The 19,430-nt window shown below is 40.9% G+C and overlaps 1 long non-coding RNA gene and 1 pseudogene across 1 annotated transcript; one reads left to right on the top strand and one right to left on the bottom strand.

Annotated features, from left to right (window-relative positions):
* LOC134949909 (vomeronasal type-2 receptor 26-like) overlaps positions 1 to 19,430 on the bottom strand; it is a 1,108,520-nt pseudogene that overhangs the window by 1,026,697 nt on the left and 62,393 nt on the right.
* On the top strand, positions 3,798 to 18,034 carry LOC134947901 (uncharacterized). Its single transcript, XR_010182846.1, has 3 exons — positions 3,798 to 3,897; positions 16,996 to 17,052; positions 17,517 to 18,034. It is a non-coding gene; the product is annotated as an uncharacterized LOC134947901 (long non-coding RNA).

Here is a 19,430-nt window from a genome sequence, read left to right on the forward strand (position 1 = left end):
CAACTGGGTCGATTCCTACATTTCCTGCAAACAGGATTGTCTATGGGCCTCAAATTGGGGTCCATTAAGGTTCAAATTTCGGCCCTGTCAATTTTCTTCCAGAAAGAATTGGCTTCAGTTCCTGAAGTCCAGACTTTTGTAAAAGGAGTACTACATATACAGCCCCCGGTTGTGCCCCCAGTGGCACCGTGGGATCTTAATGTAGTCTTGGATTTTCTCAAATCCCATTGGTTTGAGCCGCTCAAATCGGTGGAGTTGAAGTATCTTACATGGAAAGTAACCATGCTACTGGCCCTGGCTTCAGCCAGGAGAGTATCAGAATTGGCGGCTTTATCATATAAGAGCCCATATCTGATTTTCCATACGGACAGGGCAGAACTGCGGACGCGTCCTCATTTTCTGCCTAAGGTGGTGTCAGCGTTTCACCTGAACCAGCCTATTGTGGTGCCTGCGGCTACTAACGATTTGGAGGATTCCAAGTTGTTGGACGCGGTCCGGGCATTGAAAATATATATTTCAAGAACGGCGGGAGTCAGAAAGTCTGACTCACTGTTTATATTGTATGCACCCAACAAGATGGGTGCTCCTGCTTCTAAGCAGACGATTGCTCGTTGGATTTGTAGCACAATTCAACTTGCACATTCTGTGGCAGGCTTGCCACAACCTAAATCTGTCAAGGCCCATTCCACAAGGAAAGTGGGCTCATCCTGGGCGGCTGCCCGGGGGGTCTAGGCATTACAACTCTGCCGAGCTGCTACTTGGTCAGGGGCAAACACGTTTGCAAAATTCTACAAATTTGATACCCTGGCTGAGGAGGACCTTGAGTTCTCTCATTCGGTGCTGCAGAGTCATCCGCACTCTCCCACCCGTTTGGGAGCTTTGGTATAATCCCCATGGTCCTGACGGAGTCCCCAGCATCCACTTAGGACGATAGAGAAAATAAGAATTTACTTACCGATAATTCTATTTCTCGTAGTCCGTAGTGGATGCTGGGCGCCCATCCCAAGTGCGGATTGACTGCAATACTTGTACATAGTTATTGTTACAAACAAATTCGGGTTGTTATTGTTGTGAGCCGTCTGTTCAGAGGCTCCTACGTTTGTCATACTGTTAACTGGGTTCAGATCACAAGTTATACGGTGTGATTGGTGTGGCTGGTACGAGTCTTACCCGGGATTCAATATCCTTCCTTATTGTGTACGCTCGTCCGGGCACAGTATCCTAACTGAGGCTTGGAGGAGGGTCATAGGGGGAGGAGCCAGTACACACCACCTAATCCTAAAGCTTTATTTTTGTGCCCTGTCTCCTGCGGAGCCGCTGTTCCCCATGGTCCTGACGGAGTCCCCAGCATCCACTACGGACTACGAGAAATAGAATTATCGGTAAGTAAATTCTTATTTTTAATGATGTGGTCCTAATGGCATACCTCACTTACAATGTGAGTTTGTGGGATAGACACATAAAGGTATCTTTTATGTGCAGCGTGCTTTCACTTCTGTAGATGGTAAGTGCTATGTTGTTATATTAGAATATAGTTGATATTCTATTTTAACACACCTAACTTACACAAGAAGTGGTGTGTTGAGACACATCAAGGTATCTTTAGATAGTGAATAAATGGGCTCGTACCATACACGTACGGTTAGATAGGCGCAGTTCCTCATATAAAGGAATCTTTTGTGCCAATACGTTCCACAAAAATGGTGTGTTTACATAAAAATTCATTTATTATACACAATTCGATAAAATCCACATGATAAAACAGATAAAAATGATTTATATTCCTATGACAAGTATTACACAAGGCATGCCTTGATAAAGAGTCTACCCCTTCTGAAAGTGGACACCTCCCCTCTGTACTACTTGTCATAGGAAGATAAATCACTGTGATCACCTCTGCCTGATTGACAGGCAGATGCAGTCATGGGGCAGGAGGAGGCGTGCCAATGGTATTAGAATGCCTTTGTGAGGCGTGTGCCGGACAATGCAGGCATGTCCGGACCGTTGCTGGGGTGGGCCACGGTGGCTCCATGACATCACACGCAGCTGCTGTGACCCAAAACATGTTGGGTAGCCGTCTGGGAGTGCAGCCAGTGTGGGGGGAAGAGGGCTTGACATGTGGGGTGGACTAGCCCTGTGTTGGGTGTCCCCCCACATGTCAGAGAAACCGATCATAGATGTGCTAATTTTAGCACACCTACGATCATGTCTGCATCACCCCCTGAGTTCTGAACACTGCAAGCCGGATCCCAGCAAGGGTGAGTCATCTATTGCATGCCGAGTGCAGGCACCCAGCTGTCGCAAATCATCTTGGTGAGACACTGTTATTAACTAGTGGAGATCGAGCATAACGCTGGTTTGTCTATGATATTCATCAATCACAATTTGCTCCATACATTGCTATTTATTACTGGGAACCTATGTTTGCTGGAAACGAATAAACAAGCTTCCTCTATGTGATTTCAACCTTTTAAATTTTACTAAACTGTTACAGTTTTCTGGATAAGGACTGATACTTTGGTTGGGGTGAGATACTGTTACCCATATATTAGAGGAAACGGAAGTCCTTTTAAATATCTAGAGCTGTATGTTTTGCACTTTTTATATTCTTTGAAAGGGGGTTGCTTTTAAATATTTGATATGTTGATTGTATGATTGCACATTAAAAATCTAGTTGTATTGAATATTTATGCACTCTCTTGTAATATTATTATTAAAATTATCTATATTTTTTATTCTGTATTAACTGTTAGGTGGGCATTAAGCCCAGACACATAAGACCCTTGTTAGGTGGGCATTAGGCCCCTATATTACATGGTGGATATTCAGGCCCTTTGATAGGCCTCAATAGGCTGAGGCCACCAAAGGGCACTAGACCTTGCAGGATTACTATGAGTGACTCCATGAATTAGGCAGGCACTAGGCCATGTTAGTTTTGTAGGAGGCCCCATTAAAGGTAAATGATGGTAAGGGATCTCCAAGCATTTACTGACCTATGCTATAACTGGACTGTGGTAGTTTGTACCATTGCATTGTATATGTAAATGGCTTGTCGGAGAGTATAGGAGTAGCATGACAGGGAGTGCACTACAGCCAGCCTATGACTGTTATTGTCCACTGGATTAGCTAGAATTAGAACCTGATGTGTGAATGGGTAGCCAGGTTTGGGAGGGTGGAACATGATAGGGAAAAAAGAGGTAAGTTTAGCACAGCCATGTGGGTAGGTTGTTGGCTTGTGTTTAGCTGCAGTTGATATCAGGAATATCCGTCCATCAAAGTGGCCAGAGTATATTTGGTAAGTGCAATCTGTGTTATGTGTGTTATCACCACATCCTTCCCTTCAGTCATTTTTGCTCATATTGCACCTTGGTACTTGGCACTGAGGGCCTAATTCAGACCTGATCGTAGCAGCAAATTTGTTAGCTAATGAGCAAAACCATGTGCACTGCAGGTGGGGCAGATATAACATGTGCAGAGAGAGTTAGATTTGGGTGGGGTGTGTTCAAACTGAAATCTAAATTGCAGTGTAAAAATAAAGAAGCCAGTACAGTATTTACCCTGCACAGAAACAATATAACCTACCCAAATCTAACTCTCTCTACACATGTTATATCTGCCCCCCCCCCCCCCTGCAGTGCACATGGTTTTGCCCAGTAGCTAATAAATTTGCTGCTGCAATCAGGTCTGAATTAGGTCTTGAGATGTAACCAAGTCTGAGGCCAAAAGTGTCAATGAAAACCATCCACTTATTCCAGTGGTGTCCATCCTCGTTGAGTGGGTGTTATCCTTTTTCAGGGTCTGTGAGAAGGTTACTATCTACATTGTCCACAGCCGACTTGTGTCCCTGGACTGCTGACTAGTCATCATCGGTCTGAAGGTGACAGTGAGTGGCAGAAGGTAAGTGCAGGACTACTTCTGCATGGAATTTTACTAAGCTGCACAGAGCACTGAACCCAACAGCACTGTATTTGGAATACCAACTGACAGCCTGATTCTATCTCCCAAAATGAGTGCCTGACTTAATACACTTGCGGCTGAATGGATGCAAAGCTGTCCCAGAAGAGTTGAGTATAATAGCATGGGGTCACCAGCTCTATATGCATGTCCATGGTTTTGTAATGCGATGTTTGACGCACATATGGGTGTGATGTCTGGTTGTCACATACCGTTGGCCATGAAGTTAATTTTTAAAAAAAAATATTGGGAATATTTTTGAAGGCAATCGAAAAACATAGAACAACTAGATGTTTCATTTAAACCACTAAATGTTATTAGACAAAGATGGTCATTACAAGCAAAACTACCTATTTTTGATAATATGTTTATATATGTTGGTTGCAGATTAAAAAACAAAACTAAAAAAAAATTCAACCAATTCTTCATAGAGTCACCACACAAAATAATTGCTAATTGTAGATCATATGGGAGTTTGGCCCCTTGAGTTATGAGTTCCTTAGAGAACATTATTTTAAAATGTACTAAAGGTAATAAATATGGATCAGAGAAGCACTGTAGTGCAGTTGATGCCATCAACTAAGCACAAAGGTACGCACTTTCCATTCTTTCTCATTTTGCTAGAATACATTTTATTGTATAATATTTTGTTTGCCATCATTTCTTTTTGTAAATTATTAATCAAGACTCCTGCAGTTTTACAATTCTTAGTAAAATGGGAGAGGAGAAAGAGCTACACTTGCTTTTGACCAACATTTTCATGTAAGAGAGGCAAATATTTCATTTTTATTAGTCATCTGTTACAGTCTCCTTGTGGTTGTGCTTAGTGTATCTCTTAAAGGAGATCTAGATTTTAAAATGTATTGTACATTATGTTGCCTTCAGGATAGAGGAAGAAACAACAGAGCGCCTATAGTGTAGTATCCTTTAAAACAGTTTTTGTCACACGCAAGAATAATATTGCGTACCGGATTACGGCTTGACACAATGCCTATCGATCCCCTGGTCTTTTAGTCCACGTCTCTGTCGGAATCTAGATAGAGTCAGGAGACAGGGAATCGCTCCCTGGATCTGCTGTCTAATTGGACAACAGGTTCTGGCTGTCCTTTAACAATTCCATGATGACATCAATTGTGGCAAAGACAGTAGTAATTGAATGCCCAGAAAGCATTAGGTGTGGGTTCAGCACTCACATCCATAAAGTATTCAAAGTATCCCCTGACCCTGCTTCTATTTACTGTACTCTGGATACCTAGCTAGTCACCAGCCAGCTTGTCCAATGTTGTACCAACATTGGACAAGCTGGCTGGTGACTAGCTAGGTATCCAGAGTACAGTAAATAGAAGCAGGGTCAGGGGATACTTTGAATACTTTATGGATGTGAGTGCTGAACCCACACCTAATGCTTTCTGGGCATTCAATTACTACTGTCTTTGCCACAATTGATGTCATCATGGAATTGTTAAAGGACAGCCAGAACCTGTTGTCCACTTAGACAGCAGATCCAGGGAGCGATTCCCTGTTTCCTGACTCTATCTAGATTCCGACAGAGACGTGGACTAAAAGACCAGGGGATCGATAGGCATTGTGTCAAGCTGTAATCCGGTACGCAATATTATTCTTGCGTGTGACAAAAACTGTTTTAAAGGATACTACACTATAGGCGCTCTGTTGTTTCTTCCTCTATTTTCAGATTCCCTTTTGGGCTATGCATACCTAGTGGCACTTTTTGAAGAACTGAGCAGCCACCCGTTAAAACGGGGAAAGTGTGGACTGTTTGGCAATTAAACCTAACACGAGTTTTGGAAGAACTCATTTATTGGACTGGTCATTTGACCAAATTTACTTGTGACTTTAGATTGCACTTTTACAGTAAGGTACTTGGCATAATTTGGACAAGCGCACTGATTTACTCATTTACAATATTTGTTGCCTTCAGGATAGTTAAATAATATTGTGTGTTATACAAAGAGAATAGAATAAAACTCTACAAAAAATAGACAAGAAAATTCACCATTTTATATGTATAGGATGAACTCAAATTTTGAGTGCAGATAAAATACCAAAACGCCAAATCCAGAAATAGATTTATTCTCAGAAGTAGAGAAGAGGATATGGGGTAAAATTATTTAAACAATGTCGGTAAAACCTTAGAAAATTTGATACTTGTGCTTTTTTAGTTTTACAGAATCTTTTGCTGTTTTCTCGAAACTCCACTTCCCAGAATATTATCTATGCACAGTGAATTGTAGGAAATATTAATTTTAGAACTTGTTTTACAGTTTTCTTAATTATAGTTGTGAGTAGGTGCTTTTTCTCACAGGTCACCTCCGTTCTTAACACCTGTGCCATACTGTAGAAACATCAATCAGTGCACCACTAACTCCTAAATCTCTTTCTAAGTCCTTTCTAGCTTTATCTGGACAAATAACACTTTTATTGTTCTGTGTTATGTTTTGTTTCTGTACATATTTCACTTTCTATTTTGACACAGATGAGATTTTGAAATCAGTTTTAGGTATCCTTGAAACACTAGATTTGGTGACTCCAACTGAGTCAGCAATATAATAAATAGTCATGTGTGTTTTCTATATAGCCCTCACATTTAAAACAAAAAATCACACAAAAATTACCCTAATTAGTTTGCATGCTATTGTTTTGTTGTACAATATCTATTTCACTATGTTTTATTTCTAATCTATATATCTACTCTTTTACATAATTGTGTCCAGCAATGCAATCTTTGACAATAGTGTTACCATTATGCTGCATACCATTCATGCTAAATGTGCATTACACTTCATTTTTAGTTAATGAATAGAACTAGGATTTCAATTGTCAGTTCACTCTTCTTTGAAATATGGCTAGAGAAGAACTTGGAACGCTTAAGGACAAATTTAACTAGTGATATGTGCAAAATAGCATAACAAGGAGACTATGCCACTGAGCAGCATTAAACATTTGCACTCTAGATAAAAGATACTGTACTCCTTAGGTAAGGTTCACTTGAAAACTCACAATAATTTTGTGACTTTTATTACTGGCTAAAACTGAACCCTTGTTTACTTTTGTTGTTTATTCAAAACCAGAATTAATCTTATTCATTTTTCTGCTGCTTCATTTTAACAATTAAAACAAGAAAACGTGAACTGCTTAGCCGGCAGTTATATAAATATCAACATTAACTCAAAATTTGCACTCATCTATAAAATATAAGTTGAATATTATAGTTGTTTATACAAGTTGCATTTCTCTATAAATATACAAGTTGTTGCCCACAAAGTGTTTGGAATTTTGTAAAAATAACACTCAGCAGTAGGTGTGTGCCCTGCATGGTAGGTCCAGTGTGCACTTGATTTTTTTATAGAAATTATCCTTAGTATTGCATTTTGTCTTTTCATTTTATTGGTTTACTTTTTAGGATGTCCTCAGTTATTCTTATCTATTATGTTTTCTTATGTCTGTATGTGACCAGGAGATCCCTGTTACTTTTTTCTTTCCTACTTTTATACTGTTATACATTTTTAGTTGTGGATAATGTTGTGATGTTGTCACTGTATTAGTTAAATTTCAGGAGTGTTTTTGTTTTCATCATGAGGTGGTATTTATTGAGTAAGTATGTGGGAAAAAAACAAGTGTTTGGAGACTGTTGGTGTGTGTTATGTCAAAATTCTCTGAAAGTGACATCAATAACACAGGTTGAACAGATTATACCAACTGTCGCTAAATGCCAACATGATGACATAATTTTTCATCAGAAGTAAATTTTATTATATAAAATAAAGGAAATAACATATTCTACATTGATACATTAGAATACTGTACATCATGACAGAAAGATATATTTATTGCAGCAATACTTTACAGTCAAGAAAAAATGTAAGAATATCACAATTGGCCTGAGTTGTTTAAATCAATGGTCAATCATTTTAAACAGGACATCATTAGAAGAAGTATATTTCACCCTAAAGGTAATTAATTCTGTATGTCAAATATTATAAGGTCCTGCAGAGTTGAACAGAAATCAGACAAAAGTTGATCTCACACTGTGTACACAGGAAACAATATGTGTATTCACCCATATGTGGAGTTGCATGCACTTTGTGGTGTGCCCAAACCTTTTGTGTACACTTATTTGTTATTAGTCATCATCATCATCATCATCATCATCATCAGTGCACACTTGCACCAGTCAAAAGGCATAACTGTGCCTATGTCCAACTCTGCATAGTCCACAGTTGCGTTGACGTGCCCTGCCTGAACCTTGCCTACATGAAAACACCTTTATAGCCCAGTTACACCTCTACTAACATAGGTATACATATCAAAATGTGTAATGGTTAGCATTACTGCCTCATAGCACTGAGGTCATGGGTTCGATTCCCACCATGGCTCTACCTGTGCGGAGTTTGTATATTCTCTCCATACTTGCATTGGTTCCACTGGGTACTCTGGTTTCCTTCTACAATCCAAAAATATACTGGTAGGTCAATTGGATCCCAACACAAATTAAACCTAGTATGAATGTGTGCTCGTGTACATGTGGTAGGGAATATAGATTCTAAGCTCTACTGGAGCAGTGACCGATGTGAATGGGAAAATAGTCTCTGTAAAGCGCTGCAGAATATGTGTGCACTATATAAATAACTGGTAATAAATAATAATAATACTAAAATAGCTTGTACAGTACTTGCTTGTGTACAGTTCTGATGCATGTTAAAATAAAAACATGCAATTCAAATTCCACAAACAGTGCATTTACAATTGTACACAAACCCCTAAATGAATAACTTCCTAAATAATTTATCCCAAAAAATAGTGTTTGAGAATTAAAGCTAATTTTGGTAAACACAAAGATATTTAAAGTCTGCTTGTAAATAAAGCAGATTTGTAGGACTAAAAATAATAAAAACATCATCCACTAATGGTGTAATATTCTGGCTGAAGTTAGTGTAATGGTTGAGAGTATATCCTTACTACAGTACAATGTAATGAACCCATGGTTCTGAATATAATTTGGCAGCCCGGGAAGGTAAAATCAGGGAAAGTCCAGATGTCCAAAGCAATAAACCTAAAGGTTTAGCCAAACCTACTAAAATTTGGGGAGGTGAATAAGAGTGAGATCTTCTTTATGGCAAAATCTATTATGATATTATCTGGCAATGTAGCTCCCCTGATCCAAATGGATGAAATTTAGCAAAATCAGTTGTTTCTGTTATAGTTTAGAAAAGATTTCCAAGAAGTAGCTTAATGATATTGGGTTATATTGAGTCTCAATTTAAGAGATATTTATCCTTTTAGGACATAAGAGTGATAATGGCAAAGTCAATAGAACAAAGGACATGGGAGACAAAACACAACCACAGCCAATTTTCGTAAATGTTGTCACCTAAGTATTCTGTGGTATCCACAGTATTGCCATTTCCATCCTTTCTGGGAGAATTTCAAGCTAATATTTGACTAGTAGTGACTGGCTGCTCAATAAATGAAATGATTATAAATCTATAATGCATCCTGCCATTAATAGTTATATGACTTTCATAGAACACGCATTGCTATTTTTATTTAATATAATAAAACCATTTTTATTTTAGGTATATGTAAGAAGGGTCAGAGCCAGTCATACATTCATTTTACATCACCAACACATGTTACCATTTTTTTGCATAACAGATTTTTTAAATCATCAAGGCTAGAGAAAGCTGTAGCCAATCATGCTACTAAAATATTATCAGCAGCACAGAGTATATAGCTTGAAGAGGCAGTAACTAGTTTATCATTGAATCAAATGCTAGTTAAATGTAATATCATGGTAAGTAAGGCTACAGATAAACTGATACAGAAAAATGGTGGTATATGACGTCTAAACACTCAAATTATTTTAGAAAAATCATTACAATGACAAGAAGGGTAACCCAGGTTGCGCGGGTCTGATTTATAATGTGTAGCAAGTTTTATATATTAGCAAACTATTTGGTAAATAAACCAAACATACTATTTAGAAAACATACAAAGCTCTGATTAGCGCAAAATAAACATTTAACTAAACAACATTTTAGTTTAGTAAAATTAAATTCATTTTATTGCTACTATGATTTAATAATTAACTAAATTTATTATTTTATACTTTTCTTATTATAATAATTATTTTATAAGTAAAAGCAAAAACAAAAAATATATAGATTTCTATAATTTTAATAAAGCCTAGTGCTAATATTTGTACTAATACATATTTATACCTTATACTAATTTATAAACAAAGGTTAAAGTAAAATTAGAATATAAAGAACTTCTTTATATACAATATTGCAAAAAATTTTTAAAGGAGGGTATACATAAAGATTTGTATCTATTCCTAGAGTAACCCACATGCAGTTGACCATGGGCGAAGCAGTACTCTTGTACTTGAAGCCCAACAACTTTAAGTGTTTGTCTTTGGAAATTATTGATCGACATGACAAAACATAATCTTACTGGAAATTGCAAGCGTTTAAATTGAAACAGTATCTGATGTTATCAGTGGTATTCTTCCCCTTTGCCACAACCAAGTAAACGTCTGTATGACATACTTAGAGATTTTATTTTAAAGTTATACTTTAACTTAAAAAATGCAATTGTTGCATTGTCGCTATCTTGTCTAATAGCTAAAAAAATATATACTAAATACATGTGTAATATTTGGAAGCTTCACCTTGAGAGCTGTGGAAGATAATTGAGTACAAACTTATTGTTTTATACAATATATATAGATATAGTTGCTTCAAGTTCAAACATTCAATATATTCATAATATGCAGGCACCAAAAGATGAATTTAAATTATTCCACCATGGATGAATTTGGGACTTTGACAGCCCAAAAAAGTTGTTAGTGGTTGTATTCTTAGTACAAGAAAAAACAAAAACATCGGACAGTACGAGGAAAGGATTTTTGTTAATCTAAGGGCAAGATTCATACCAGCCCACACCATCCACACTGTATAACTTGGGAAATACGAACCAGTTAACAGTATGAAACAACACACCATCAGTCCGAGACTGATCTTAACTGTAACATAACCCTTATGTAAGCAAAAACTATATACAAGTCTTGCAGATGTAGTCCACACCGGGACGGGCGCCCAGCATCCTCTACGGACTAGGAGAAAAAGATTTACCGGTAGGTTTAAAATCTTATTTTCTCTTACGTCCTAGAGGATGCTGGGGACTCCGTTAGGACCATGGGGATTATACCAAAGCTCCCAAACTGGCGGGATAGTGCGGATGACTCTGCAGCACCGACAGAGCAAACAGGAGGTCCTCCTCAGCCAGTGTATCAAACTTGTAGAACTTTGCAAAAGTGTTTGAACCCGACCAAGTAGCAGCTCGGCACAGCTGTAATGCTGAGACCCCTCGGGCAGCCGCCCAAGAAGAGCCCACCTTCCTAGTGGAATGGGCCTTTACCGATTTTGGTAACAGCAATCCAGCCATAGAATGAGCTTGCTGAATCGTGTTACAGATCCAGCGAGCAATAGTCTGCTTCGAAGCAGGAGCGCCAACCTTGTTGGCTGCATACAGGACAAACAGTGCCTCTGTTTTTCTGACCCGAGCCGTTCTGGCCACGTAAATTTTCAAAGCCCTGACCAAATCAAGGGACTCGGAATCCTCCAAGTCTCGCGTAGCCACAGGCACCACAATAGGTTGGTTCATATGAAAAGATGAAACCACCTTGGGCAAGAATTGAGGACGGGTCTGCAATTCCGCTCTATCCACATGGAAAACCAGATAGGGGCTTTTGTGAGACAAAGCCGCCAACTCCGACACTCGCCTAGCTGAAGCCAAGGCTAACAATATGACCACTTTCCAAGTGAGATATTTTAATTCCACCATTTTAAGTGGTTCAAAACCAGTGAGACTTAAGGAACCGCAACACCACGTTAAGGCCAAAATTCACTCCAGTTTGTAGGAAGTGGAGGAAACGGCCCAGATGGAATTCTTCTGTAGGAGCATTCCTGGCCTCACACCAAGAAACATACTTCCACCATATACAGTGATAATGTTTAGCTGTCACATCCTTCCTAGCCTTTATCAGAGTAGGAATGACCTCATCCGGAATGCCTTTTTCCGCTAGGATCCGGCGTTCAACCGCCATGCCGTCAAACGCAGCCACGGTAAGTCTTGGAACAGACAGGGCCCCTGTTGTAACAGGTCCTGTCTTAGAGGAAGAGGCCACGGATCTTCTGTGAGCATTTCCTGCAGATCCGGATACCAGGCTCTTCGCGGCCTATCTGGAACAATGAGAATTGTCTGTACTTCTCTTTTTCTTATTATTTTCAACACCTTGGGGATGAGAGGAAGAGGAGAAAACACATAGACCGACTGGAACACCCACGGTGTTACCAGAGCGTCCACTGCCACCGCCTGAGGGTCTCTTGACCTGGCGCAATACCTCTGTAGTTTCTTGTTTAGGCGGGACACCATCATGTCTATCTGGGGCAGTCCCCACTGGCTTGCAATCTGTGCGAAGACTTCCTGATGAAGTCCCCACTCTCCTGGATGTAGATAGTGTCTGCTGAGGAAGTCTGCTTCTCAGTTGTCCACACCTGGAATGAACACTGCTGTCAGTGCGCTTACATGATTTTCCGCCCAGCGAAGAATCCTGGTGGCTTCCGCCATTGCCACTCTGCTCTTTGGGCCGCCTTGGCGGTTTACATGAGCCACTGCGGTGATGTTGTCTGACTGAATCAGAACTGATAGGTCGCGAAGCAAATTCTCCGCTTGACGAAGGGCGTTGTATATGGCCCTCAGCTCCAGGACACTGATGTGAAGACAAGCCTCCTGGCTTGACCAGAGACCTTGGAAGTTTCTTCACTGTGTGACTGCTCCCCAATCTCGCAGGCTCGCGTCCGTGGTTACCAGAATCCAGTCCTGAATGCCGAACCTGCGACCCTCTAGAAGGTGAGCACTCTGCAGCCACCACAGGAGAGATACCCTGGCCCTGGGGGACAGGGTGATCATCTGATGAATCTGTAGATGTGACCCGGACCACTTGTCCAGTAGGTCCCATTGGAAAGTCCTCGCATGGAACCTGCCGACGGGAATGGCCTCGTAAGACGCCACCATCTTCCCCAGGACTCGAGTGCAGTGATGCACTGACACCCTTTTTGGCTTCAATAGGTCCCTGACCAGAGTCATGAGTTCCTGGGCCTTTTCTATTGGAAGATAAACCCTTTTCTGGTCCATATCCAGAATCATGCCTAGGAAGGTCAAACGAGTCGTAGGAACCAACTGTGACTTCGGGATATTGAGAATTCAGCCGTGTTGTTGTAACAACTTCAGTGAAAGTGATACGCTGTTCAACAACTGTTCTCGTGATCTCGCTTTTATGAGGAGATCGTCCAAGTACTGGATAATTGTGACACCCTGCTTGCGCAGAAGCACCATCATTTCCGCCATTACCTTGGTGAAAATCCTCGGGCTGTGGAAAGCCCAAACGGCAACGTCTGATATTGGTAATGACAATCCTGTACCGCAAACCTCAGCTATGCCTGATGAGGTGGATATATGGGAACATGAAGGTATGCATCCTTTATGTCCAGGGATACCATAAAATCGCCCCTTTCTCGGCTGGCGATGACCGCTCTGAGCGATTCCATCTTGAACTTGAACCTTTTCAAGTACAGGTTTAAGGATTTTAAATTTAAAATGGGTCTAACTGAACGGTCCGGTTTCAGGACTACAAACAGGGTTGAGTAATACCCCCTCCCTTGTTGAAGCAGGGGAACTTTGACCACCACTTGTTGAAGACACAATTTTTGACTTGCATTTAAAACTATCTCCCTCTCTGGGGGAGAAGCTGGTAGGGCCGATTTGAAAAAGCGGCGAGGAGGCACCTCTTCGAATTCCAGCTTGTAACCCTGGGAAACAATTTCTATTGCCCATGCATCCACCGGTGAGTGAACCCAGATGTGGCTGAAAAATCAAAGACGTGCCCCCACTGGGGCGGACTCCCTCAGCGGAGCCCCAGCGTCATGCGGTGGATTTTGTAGAGGCCAGGGAGGACTTCTGCTCCTGGGAACTAGCTGTGGTTGGCAGCTTTTTCCCCCTGCACTTACCTCTGGCAAGAAAGGATGATCCCCATACTCTCTTGTTTCTATGTGACCGAAAGGACTGCATCTGATAATGTGGCGCTTTCTTAGGCTGTCAGGAAATATAAGGCAAAAAAGTTGATTTACCTGCCGTAGCTGTGGAAGCTAGGTCCGAGAGACCTTCCCCAAACAATTCCTCACCCTTGTAAGGTAAAACCTCCATATGCCTCTTTGAGTCGGCATCACCCGTCCATTGTCGGGTCCATAGGACTCGTCTAGCAGAAATCGCCATAGCGTTGACTCTAGAACCCAGTAGGCCAATGTCTCTTTGAGCATCTCTCATATATAAGACAGCATCTTTAATATGACCCAGGGTCAATAAAGCGGTATCCTTATCCAGGGTATCAATTTCCGCCGATAAGGTATCTGTCCACGCTGCTACAGCGCTACAAACCCAAGCCGGCGCTATTGCCGGTCTGAGTAAGGTACCAGAATGTGTGTAAATGGACTTCAAGGTAGCCTCCTGCTTGCGATCAGCAGGATCCCTGAGGTTTGCCGTATCTTGGGATGGCAGCGCTACCTTTTTGGACAAGCGTGTCAACGCTTTGTCCACCCTTGGGGAGGATTCCCACCGTATCCTGTCCTTAGTCGGGAAAGGATACGCCATAAGAATCCTTTTGGGAATCTGCAGTTTCTTGTCTGGAGCTTCCCAAGCCTTTTCAAATAACTTGTTCAGCTCATGAGATGGGGGAGAGGTTACCTCAGGTTTCTTTTCCTTAAACATGTGTACTCTCGTGTCAGGGACAGAGGAGTCATCTGTGATATGCAGTAAATCCTTTATTGCAATAATCATATATTGAATACTTTTAGCCAATTTTGGCTGTAACTTTGCATCATCGTAGTCCACACTGGAGTCAGAATCCGTGTCGGTATTAGTGTCTACTATTTGGGATAGTGGGCGCTTTTGAGATCCCGAAGGTCCCTGCGACATAGGGGCAGGCAGGGCTTGACTCCCTGTACACTCCCTGGACTCAGCTTTGTCCAACCTTTTGTGCAATAAATTTACATTAGCACTTAAAACATTCCACATATCCAACCAGTCAGGTGTCGGTGTTGCCGATGGAGACACCACAGTCATTTGCTCCACCTCCTCCCTGGGATAGCCTTCTACCTCAGACATGCCGACACACGCGTACCAACACACCACGCACTCAGGGAATCCTCTTATCTGAAGACAGTTCCCCCACAAGGCCCTTTGGAGAGAGAGACAGAGAGAGAGTATGCCAGCACACACCCAGCGCCAATTTGACCCAGGGAAAAAACAATATATTTTTTAACCAGATAGCGCTATTATATATATCTGTGCCAAATTATGTGCCCCCCCCCTTCTTTTCAACCCTCTTTCACCGTGTTCAGCAGGGGAGAGTCCAGGGAGTTTCCTCTCAGCGGTGTGCTGCGGAGAAAATGGCACTGGTGAGTGCTGAGGAACAAGCTCTGCCCCCTCAGCGGCGGGCTTCGGTCCCGCTGAAATCATAAAAAAAAAACTGGCGGGGGATCTCTTATATACAGTGGAGAGCTGTATATACTCCTTTTAGCCAGATCGGAGGTCTAAATTGCTGCCCAGGGCGCCCCCCCCCCCCTGCGCCCTGCACCCTTACAGTGCCTGCCATGTGTGTGTTGTGTGCCTGCCATGTGCGTGTTACCTCAGTGAAGATCCGAAGACTTCTGCCACCTCTGAAGTCTTCTTTCTTCTCATACTCACCCGGCTTCTATCTTCCGGCTCTGTGAGGAGGACGGCGGCGCGGCTCCGGGACGAACGGCGAGGGTGAGACCTTCTTTCCGTTCCCTCTGGAGCTAATTGTGTCCAGTAGCCTAAGAAGCAGAACCTAGCATTAAAGTAGGTCTGCTTCTCTCCCCTCAGTCCCTCAATGCAGGGAAAATAAAAAACCTAACAAAATTTCTTTCTTTCAGGAAACTCAGGAGAGCTCCCTGTAATGCACCCAGTCTCCTCTGGGCACAGTATCAAACTGAGGTCTGGAGGAGGGGCATAGAGGGAGGAGCCAGTGCACACCCATACCTAAAGTTCTTTTTTAGTGCCCATGTCTCCTGCGGAGCCCGTCTATCCCCATGGTCCTTACGGAGTCCCCAGCATCCTCTAGGACGTAAGAGAAACTAACATTGATTATAAATTTATCATCTGTGAGTGACCAATAAGAGAATACTTAGACTTTTTTTTTATTTTGATTCCAAAGTTAGTCAGATCTGAACAGCACCAGCATTGCATTATGGATTCTTCAGAGCAGCTCACTTATAACAGCTGTAAAAAACAAAAATGTGCCCATGATGCCCTCATGAGGACTTTCTAAGATTAGCTCCATTATGCTGCCAAAAAACAGTCAGGTCATGAAGTTATTCTTCCTTCTTGCCCTTAAAAAAATTACATTCACAGAGGAGACATCAGCAAGTGGTGGCATAGAACTACACAACATTTTGAAAAGTCTACAAGACCTCAAAGTACAGGAGCTGTAATCAGAACAGAAATCAAACAGAGGGAGGGACAGACAACCCAACAGAGGTTGCTACACCTAAGGTTTTTTTTATTTGTTACTAAATATTATTCAGGTTACGATCAGTAGTAAGTTTAACAAGATAGTCTTCGACAAAACACAAATATAGAAACAGACCAAAACTTGAAGAATAAGGAAATTGAAATGTAAGAAGTTGATGGCTGCCCTTGATGTTAAAGCATAGTTGTTGGGTTAAAAAAATGGAAATCTCCTGTGTTCTGCAAAAAACATATATTGTGATCTATTAATTAGTTGTGCATGATATGAATAAGTCAGAAAACCTGTTACGTGATAGAATTCAGTGAAACAAAACACAAGATGATGATTATATGGACTTCAATAAAATGTTATACTTGTGGCCAATAAGTGTTAGCTAGAATCACTAATGATGTCATTATCACTTACTTTAGAAACAAACCACATAATGGAGAAGAACAATACATGGATGGATTATTTTATTATAAAAGGTATTACTGACTTGCCAGAACTGCAAACCCCTATTTTCCTGTTGATTTTACTCATCTATCTCATCATTGTTCTTGGAAATTCCTCCCTCTTTCTTCTAATCTGCACAGACCACAATCTGCACACTCCAATGTATTATTTTGTGTCACATTTATCCATCATGGACATATGTTATACTACAGTAACAACACATAAGACACTGGACATGTATGTTTCTGGAAATAAACGTGTTTCTATTTCAGCCTGTATTGCCCAAATGTATTTTTATGTGACTCTTCTATGCTGTGAGTTTATGCTGCTAACTGCCATGAGTTATGATCGATATATTGCCATTTGCTACCCCCTACAGTATGTTACTATCATGAGTAGCAAGGTCTGTTCTCTTCTGTCATCTGCATGTTGGGTCCTGGGATTCACAGAAGTCTTACCTGCTATTTATATAGTGTATGATATCCATTGTTTTCAGATCAATACAATCAACCACTTCTTCTGTGATCTTCTTGCCATTATGAAGCTCTTTTGTCATGGTGCAACCAGTATGGAACATTTAATATATGTGGAGTCAGTGTTTGTTGGTTTTCTGCCATTCACTCTTACCATTATGTCTTACATCTACATTATTCAAGCCATTCTTCGGATCCATTCCAGCACTGGTAGACGTAAAGCCTTCTATACATGTTTCTCTCACATCACAGTCGTGTCCCTGCTCTATGTGTCTCTTTTTTGTTTGTACATGAGACCCACCTCATCGTTCACTCTAGACATTGATAAGATAGTCTCACTGATTATTACCACATTAACACCCATGTTAAATCCTCTGATCTATAGTTTTAAAAACAAAGATGTTATAAAGGCCTTTGGGCGCCTCATTGCTATAAACAATAATGAACTTCTGGGATTTCTCAACAAATTCCCATCCCTCATTTATGTATCCTTAAAGTCTAAAAGTCTGAAGTCTTAAGAACATTAAAATTTGTTGACTGTATTGTGTGATTATTGAAACACTATAAAGTATATTATGGAGTTGATTTTTGTTTGGATTTAAGTGCATTTGCGTGTCCTAATATGTTTCATGCAAAATTTATCACACTGCACAAGTGCACAACTATTATCAGCAGCCTGTATCTGACACTAGAGACTCTTCATGTGCAAGTTGTGTACATTAAGGTAAAACACACAAACAAATATATAGCGCTGCTGTGCCAAGGTAAATATTATACAACAATACCACACATTAAAATTAAAAAACATACATTTATTGTACAGTTTAATACACTCGCCAGTGTTATCATATATAATATCACAATTAAAACAATTATAATCTCGCTCCTAAGAAGCTGAGTTACACTTAACTAGTTCTTTTTACAACAAAATAATCAATTGTTTGCTATGGGGTATATGCAATTGCGGTCGAATTCCCGAAAATGTCGAAAAACGGGACATTTTCGCCAAATTTTTTTTTCGACAATGCAATTCAGTACTTTCCGTCAAAAAAACGGACTTTCCAAATTCGACTTTTTGAAATTCGACATTTGTCAAATTCGACATTTCTGCAATGGTACAAATGCGGCAATTCGACAAAAGTATATTCAATTGAAGTTTGGAAATTCGACAACAGTGCTTTTAGACAGTAAATTCGTAATTTTCAATCCGCCACACTTTGCTGGCGGAATCTAATAAAAAAAAATTTAAAACATGTTTTTTTTTGTGTTTTTTTTATTGGTAATAGCATATCTATTTATATTAGAAGGGATTAGGTACTTGGTTTGTCTTTTTTGGAGGCACAAGTATTATTTATATATTTTTTAAAATATATTTTTTTTTTATTTTTATTTTTTTTAAATGGAATGGTAAAAATCTGAAAAAAAATTGCGTGGGGTCCCCCCTCCTAAGCATAACCAGCCTCGGGCTCTTCGAGCCGGTCCTGGTTCTAAAAATCCGGGGGGGGAGAATGACAGGGGATCCCCCGTATTTTTAAAACCAGCACCGGGCTCTGCGCCTGGTGCTGGTGCAAAAAATATGGGGGACAAAAAGAGTAGGGGTCCCCCATATTTTTTACACCAGCATCGGGCTCCACTAGCTGGACAGATAATGCCACAGCCGGGGGTCACTTTTATACAGTGCCCTGCGGCCGTGGCATTAAATATCCAACTAGTCACCCCTGGCCGGGGTACCCTGGGGGAGTGGGGAGCCCTTCAATCAAGGGGTCCCCCCACCAGCCACCCAAGGGCCAGGGGTGAAGCTCGAGGCTGTCCTCCACATCCAAGGGCTGCGGATGGGGGGCTGATAGCCTTGAGAAAATTGAAAGAATATTGTTTTTTCCAGTAGTACTACAAGTCCCAGCAAGCCTCCCCCGCAAGCTGGTACTTGGAGAACCACA

Source organism: Pseudophryne corroboree, chromosome 8 (genome assembly GCF_028390025.1).
Source record: "Pseudophryne corroboree isolate aPseCor3 chromosome 8, aPseCor3.hap2, whole genome shotgun sequence".
Lineage (NCBI taxonomy): Eukaryota > Metazoa > Chordata > Amphibia > Anura > Myobatrachidae > Pseudophryne > Pseudophryne corroboree.